The following is a 7,712-nucleotide window of genomic DNA, read 5'->3' as shown; positions in this document are numbered from 1 at the left end:
ACCATCAGTATCTTGAGCAATGTGCTTTTTCCCTCATATCAAAGGAGCCCCGTCTTGTTGCTAATCCCTGGAAATCTACAACTGTTCTACCACTTCCATCCTAGCCTCATTCTCAGTCACTAGTATTTAGGCGGATGGTCCCAACAGGGGCCACCCAACCACGAAGAGAGAAGGTAAAAGTCAGTTTTTACTTCAGTAAGAGGAGCTGGGAATCAGCACTGCAATGGGAGGGAGAAGGCGGGTAGTGGGAGTCAAAACCATAGATGAGGAGAAGAAGTGGGGAGAAGCTCACTCACTTCTGCAAGGTGGGCAACCAGCACGGCTATCAAACAAAAACAAGGAAAAAGAATATCTTTCCATCAGAGTCCTGCTTGGGCTCAAATCTGTCCATTCCACAGAAACACGTTTGGGACTTAAGAATAAGAATGTTAATAATAATGGTATTTGTTAAATGCTTACTATGTGCCAGGTACTGTACTAAGCACTGGAGCAGACACAAGATAATCAGGTCCCACATGGGGTTCATAGTCTAAGTAGGAGGGAAAACAGGTATTGCCAGATAGCAGGTGGGGGAACTGAGGCACAGAGTACTGAAGTGACTTACCCAAGGTCACACAGTAGGTAAGTGGTGGAGCCGGGATTAAAACCTTAAATCCCCTGATTCCCAGACCCATGCTCTTTCCACTAGGCCGTGCTGCCTCTGAAGAACCCAAAAAATGCCATTTCTGTCCTAGTATTCTGTCTCTGGCCAAAGGATGCTTGGATGAACTAGCATCCTTTAACTTTCCCGTCTGTATCCCCATCTTGACTTCTAGAAACCAAGCATGGGGCACTCAACCATGTGCGTATTCAGATCCTTCATTAGCTATTTTCTGACCATGTATCCTACACTTTGTATCCTGTACTTGTTTGGACCAGGTATTTTTGGACCGGTAAGATTGGGCAAAGCCAACCACCAATGGGTTTAAATTGGGTTTCACACCTTCCAGCATCCTTTAGAAGGGACAGTTGGAACAATCATCACCTCACTTTTTTGGAAGGGAGATCCAGGCCTAATTTCCAATCCACTTCTCTCCAAGTGCCACATTTCTGAGACTCTGCATGCTTGACCCATTGCAGGTCTCTCTAAGGCAAGGGCTTGAGTCAGAGCACTTTAGCCTACCAACCTGCTTACAATAATAATAGTAATAATGTTGGTATTTGTTAAGCGCTTACTATGTGCAAAGCACTGTTCTAGGTGCTGGGGGGAATACAAGGTGATCAGGTTGTCCGACGTGGGGCTCACAGTCTTAATCCCTATTTTACAGATGAGGTAATTGAGGCACAGAGAAGTGAAGTGACTTGCCCAAGGTCAAACAGCAGACAAGTGGAGGAGCCGGGATTAGAACCCATGACCTCTGACTCCCAAGCCCGGGCTCTTTCCACTGAGCCGTGCTGTTTCTGTGGTTATATGGTGTCTCTAGGTCTTCTGCCAGAATCCTAGCCCACTGAATACATTTCTGTAGCTCTAGTACCATACTCTGATTTGTTTTCTATATTCTATGCCTCTGCTATTTGCAGTAATGACTTCTTGTGTGTTTGTGTTAACCTGTTTCTTCCTTTGGTCATCCTCTCTCCCATAGAGCCTGGTGGAGTGTGCTTAATAATAATGATTATTATTATTATTATTATTATTATTACTGTGGTATTTGTTCAGCACTTACTACATGCCAGGCACTGTACTAAGCGTTGGGGTGGATATAAGAAAATCGGGTTGGACACCATCCCTGTCCCATGTGGGGCTCACACTCTAGCTCCCCATTTTACAGATGAGGTACCGAGGCCCAGAGAAGTTAAGTGACTTGCCCAAGGTTATACAGCAGACAAGTAGAGGAGCTGTGATTAGAACCCATGACCTCCTGACTCCCAGGCTCCTGAATAATAATAATAATAATAATAATAATAAGAAATAATAATGGCATTTATTAAAGCACTTACTATGTGCAAAGCCCTGTTCTAAGCACTGGAGAGGTTACAAGGTGGTCTGGTTGTCCCACGTGGAGCTCAGTCTTCATCCCCATTTTACAGATGAGGTAACTGAGACACAGAGAAGTTAAGTGACTTGCCCAAAGTCACACAGCTGACAAGCGGCAGAGTCGGGATTTGAACCCATGACCTCTGACTCCAAAGCCCGGGCTCCTTCCACTGAGCCACGCTGCTTCTCAATACTCTTGATTGATTCATTGACAGAGCCTTCCCATTGAAGCCAGGTAGAGGTTTATGTAGTAATTAATAATTACCGTATTTATTAAACACTTCCTAGCTGTCAAGCACTGTGCTAAGTGCTGAGGCAGATACAAGACAATCTGATCAGACCCATCTCTGACCCACACGTGGCTCCTAAGAGGTCAGAAGAATAAATCCTTTAGCCCAATTTTGTAGGTGAGGCAGGTGAGGCACAGAGAGGTGAAGTCCCAAATAAATACCACTCAATAAATCAATCAATCAATAAATACGATTGATGATGATGATGATGAAGTCACTTTTCCAAGATCACACGGCAAGCCAGAAACAGAGTTCCTGAATCTCAATCCCCTGCTTTCCACCAGGCTAAGTGGACCGTGAAACGTAACGACAATCCGTCCCCAGTGAAAATATGGATAAGCCAGGGCAGAGCCAAAGGTCTGGGTCACAGAACAAAACTTTTTGATTCTGGTTCATCATTCAAAAATGACCTAGTACAGTAATGTATTTCTTTGTGAATTGCCACTCATTTATTCTCATTCTTCCTCCAGTTCCACAGGGCCTTGGTCAAGGGAAGGCACAGCCTTGTTTTCCCAGTCAGACCACTCCATTTCTACCTTCCCTGGGGAACGGAAAAAGCAGTCAGCAAGACCTCCCTACCTAGGGCTCCAGGAGTCTCAGGGCTGCAGGGGAGTTATCATGAGAGGCCTAGTTCCTCTACTAACACACACCCTTCCACCTCCGTCGACTCTGTATCATCATCACCATCATCATCCTGTATCATCGTCATCACCAATGGTATTTATTGAGCATTTACCATGTGCAACGGAGGTTGAGTTTTTGCAGAATCCCGTGTTAAGGAAAATTTATATCGGAGTACTAGCCGCGTAGCCGACTCAGTGCCCAGGCACACAGCCGTCTTTCACACCACATGGGGACTTGGCCAAAGAACCACCTCTATTTCTACTGTTGTGTTTTATCAAAACGTGTAATGAAAACACACACCCTGATAGAACTGAATGTACTTCCTCTCTGCCCCCACTGAATAGAGGAGGTGGCTACCTGGACCAAGATGGTGGTTGGGGAATGAATTCCAAGTATTCTGACTCATATTCTACCTACCATCTGACCTCCCTTGCTTTAAGTCCATTACTCATCCTCTCAGGCGGTGGAAGCTGGCAGCGGGGTGTGTAGACCACCAAATTAGGACTCGGGGCTGGGGGTTGGGATTTTTGAATGCAATTAATCTGTTATCGTTAATGCTAGTGGAGGGATCAGATATCAAGTAGAAGAAGATATCAAGGAGAAGCAGCGTGGCTCAGTGGAAAGAGCCCGGGCTTTGGAGTCAGACGTTATGGGTTCAAATCCCGGCTCTGCCACTTGTCAGCTGTGTGACTTTGGGCAAGTCACTTCACTTCTCTGTGCCTCAGTACCCTCATCGGAATAATGGGGATGAAGACTGTGAGCCCCCCGTGGGACAACCTGATCACCTTGTAACCTCCCCAGCACTTAGAACAGTGCTTTGCACATAGTAAGCGCTTAATAAATGCCATTATTATTATGATTATTATTAATAATAAGAAGCAGTGTGGTGTAATGGTTAGAGCATAGATCTGGGGGTCAGAATATTGTGGGCTCTGCCACTTGTTTGCTGTGTGACCTTGGGCAAATCACTTCACTTCTCTGGGCCTCAGCACCTCATCTGTAAAATGGGGATTGCAACTGTGTTCCCCACGTAGGACAGGGACTGTGTCCAACCTGATTTGCTTGTATCCACCCCAGCACTTAGTACAGTGCCTGGCACATACTAAGTGCTTAACAAATACCGCAATTATTACAATTATTATTGAGGGGGGAGTTTATTAGTAAAGAATTCTCTCTGCTTCAACAAGCTCAGTGAAGCCAAGAGATGGGATTCCTGGGGGGACGCCAAACAGGAGCTCTAGCGGGGAAGGATCAAAAGTTGGGGATATTTATTGTGGTCTTTATTGTTGTACGTTCCCAAGCGTTTAGTACAGCGTTCTGCACACAATAAGTGCTTAATAAATACGATTGAATGAATGAAAACAATCTAGGGAGGAAAATGCCCTCCCTCTGCCCATTCGCCAAGCTAGCTCTCTTCCTCCCTTCAAGGCCCTACTGAGAGCTCACCTCCTCCAAGAGGCCTTCCCAGACTGAGCCCCCTCCTTCCTCTCCCCCTCGTCCTCCTCTCCATCCCCCCCGTCTTACCTCCTTCCCTTCCCCACAGCACCTGTATATATGTTTGTACATATTTATTACTCTATTTATTTTACTTGTACTTATCTATTGTATTTATTTTATTTGGTTAATACGTTTGGTTTTGTTCTCTGTCTCCCCCTTCTAGACTGTGAGCCCACTGTTGGGTAGGGACTGTCTCTATATGTTGCCAACTTGGACTTCCCAAGCGCTTAGTACAGTGCTCTGCACACTGTAAGCGCTCAATCAATACGATTGATTGATTGACAGGGAAAAGGGGAGGACTATAGGAGAGAGCGAGATGTAGAAGCAGAAAGAAAGGGAGAGACAAAGGAAGCACTGCTGGAGCACAGAGGAGGGAAAGGGACGGGGTGGTCCAAGGCTCCTGCAGTGCTTCCTTTGTCTTTCCCTTTCTTTCTCCTTCTACATCTAGCTCTCTCCATATGCCGGGAGGCTCTGCTCCCATTACCTGCACATGGCCTCCAAGGAGGGCCATTTGGGCAATAAAGGTGGCAAGGCAAAACAATGTTCCAGCCCGGGCCGCCAGCGGACAGCAAGGAATCAATTTCAATTAGCGGAGACAAATTGCTCGATCAGTAATGACTCTTTCCCTTTCGGGACGAGGCATCTGGACAGGCGTTGTTCTAATTGAGCCACTAATGAAGTCAGTTGTTACCTTTCTCAATTTCAGCGATTTACCAGCACGTCGCACTTTTTACACCATTTATCTTCCAAGAGCATTCTTTGCGTGGAGTGAATTTCTCAGCTGTCCCAGTTAATCAAAGGTGATTTCTTTGGCATCATCATCATCATCATCAATCATATTTATTGAGCGCTTACTATGTGCAGAGCACTGTACTAAGCGCTTGGGAAGTACAAATTGGAAACATATAGAGACAGTCCCTACCCAACAGTGGGCTCACAGTCTTAAAGGGGGAGACAGAGAACAAAACCAAACATACTAACAAAATAAAATAAATAGAATAGATATGTACAACTAAAATAAATAAATAAATAAATAGAGTAATAAATATGTACAAACATATATACATATATACAGGTGCTGTGGGGAAGGGAAGGAGGTAAGATGGGGGGATGGAGAGGGGGACGAGGGGGAGAGGAAGGAAGGGGCTCAGTCTGGGAAGGCCTCCTGGAGGAGGTGAGCTCTCAGCAGGGCCTTGAAGGGAGGAAGAGAGCTAGCTTGGCGGATGGGCAGAGGGAGGGCATTCCAGGCCCGGGGGATGACGTGGGCCGGGGGTCGATGGCGGGACAGGTGAGAACGAGGCCTAACGGTGAGGAGATTAGCAGAAATAAACCCGTACTAATAGTTTTCTTTTAAGATTCAGATTTGAGTGTGAAAAGGAAGTTCAGATGGCACCACACCCTCTGTTCTGACGGGATAATAATAGTATTTTTTAATGCTTACTGTGTCGACTGTAAGCTCGTTGTGGACAGGGAACGTTTCTACCACCTTTGTTGTATTTTACTCTCCCAAGGACTTAGGACAATGCTCTCAGACATTTCAGCACCCAATAAATACCACTGATTACTAAGTGCTGGGGCAAATATAAGGTAATCAGATTGAACACAGTCCCTGTCCCACATGTGGTCCACAGTTTAACTGGAGACCAGATATTGAATCCCCATTTCACAGATGAGGGAATCGAGGCATAGAGAAGCAAAGTGACTTGCCCAGTGGCATGCATTCCAAGCGCTTAGTACAGTGCTCTGCACACAGTAAGCGCTCAATAAATACGATTGAATGAATGAATGCATTCATTCATTCAATCAATCGTATTTATTCAGGACTTGCTGTGTGAAGAGCACTGTACTAACCTCTTGGAAAGTACAACTCGGCTACAAATAGAGACAATCCCTACACAACAACGGGTTCCCAGCATGCCAGACTGTAAGCTTGTTGTGGGCAGGGAATGTGTCCCTGTCTGTTTATTGTTATATGGTACTCTCCCAAGGGCTTAGTACAGTGATCTGCACACAGTGAACTTAGTAAGTGTGTGGAAAGTACAATAGAACGATGAACAGACACATTCCCTGCCCGCAATTCATTCATTCTTTCAATCGTATTTATTGAGTGCTTACTGTGTGCAGAGCACTGGACTAAGTGCTTGGGAAGTACAAGTTGGCGATGACCGCTGATGGAAAAGTGCGACTGCCTTGCCCTGGAGTCAGGACTTCCCTTCAAGGCCCTACTGAGAGCTCACCTCCTCCAGGAGGCCTTCCCAGACTGAGCCCCTTCCTTCCTCTCCCCCTCGCCCCCCTCTCCATCCCCCCCATCTTACCTCCTTCCCTTCCCCACAGCACCTGTATATATGTATATCTGTTTGTACATATTTATTACTCTATCTATTTATTTTACTTGTACATATCTATTCTATTTATTTTATTTTGTTAGTATGTTTGGTTTTGTTCTCTGTCTTCCCCGTTTAGACTGTGAGCCCACTATTGGGTAGGGACTGTCTCTATATGTTGCCAAATTGTACTTCCCAAGCGCTTAGTACAGTGCTCTGCACACAGTAAGCGCTCAATAAATACGATTGATGAGGAAGAGGAGGAGGACTTTTGGGGCATGTCCCTTAGGGGAAAGGGGCCCATGGGAAGGGGCCTGGGGAAGGCAGATACTTTTTCCATTATTATTATTATTATTGTTGTTGTTGTTAATAATAACAATAGTATTTGTTAAGCACTTACTACGTGCCAGGTACTGGAGTGGACGCAAGCAAATTGGGTTGCCCTGTCTCATGTGGGGCTCACAGTCTCATACCCCATTTTACAGATGAGGTAACTGAGGCCCAGAGAAGAAAAGTGCCTTGCCCAAGGTCACACAGCAGACAAGTGGCAGAGCCAGGATTAGAACGCATTCATTCAATCATACTTATTGAGCGCTTACTGTGTGCAGAGCACTGTAGTAAGCGCTTGGAAAGTACATGTCGGCAACATATAGAGACGGTCCCTACCCAACAACGGGCTCCCAGTCTAGAAGACGGGCTCACAGTCTCCCAGGCCTGTGCTCTATCCACTGTGCCTTGCTGCATTAGACTGTCCAAATTGGAGAAGTAGAAGCTAATGGGAAGAGCATGGCCCAGGGCAGCAGAGGACCTGAGTTCTAAACCTGACTCTGCCACTTGGCTGCTGTGCAACCTCGAGGAAGTCACATAACTCCCCCGTCCCTCCGTTTTGTCACTTGGAAAATGGAGGTTTAAATACTTGTTCTCACTCCCACGTAGACTTGGGAGGCCCACACGGGACAGGGA

The sequence above is a fragment of the Tachyglossus aculeatus genome, chromosome 23 (genome assembly GCF_015852505.1).
Source record: "Tachyglossus aculeatus isolate mTacAcu1 chromosome 23, mTacAcu1.pri, whole genome shotgun sequence".
Taxonomy (NCBI): Eukaryota; Metazoa; Chordata; class Mammalia; order Monotremata; family Tachyglossidae; genus Tachyglossus; species Tachyglossus aculeatus.
Note: the sequence above shows the minus strand (reverse complement) of the source record.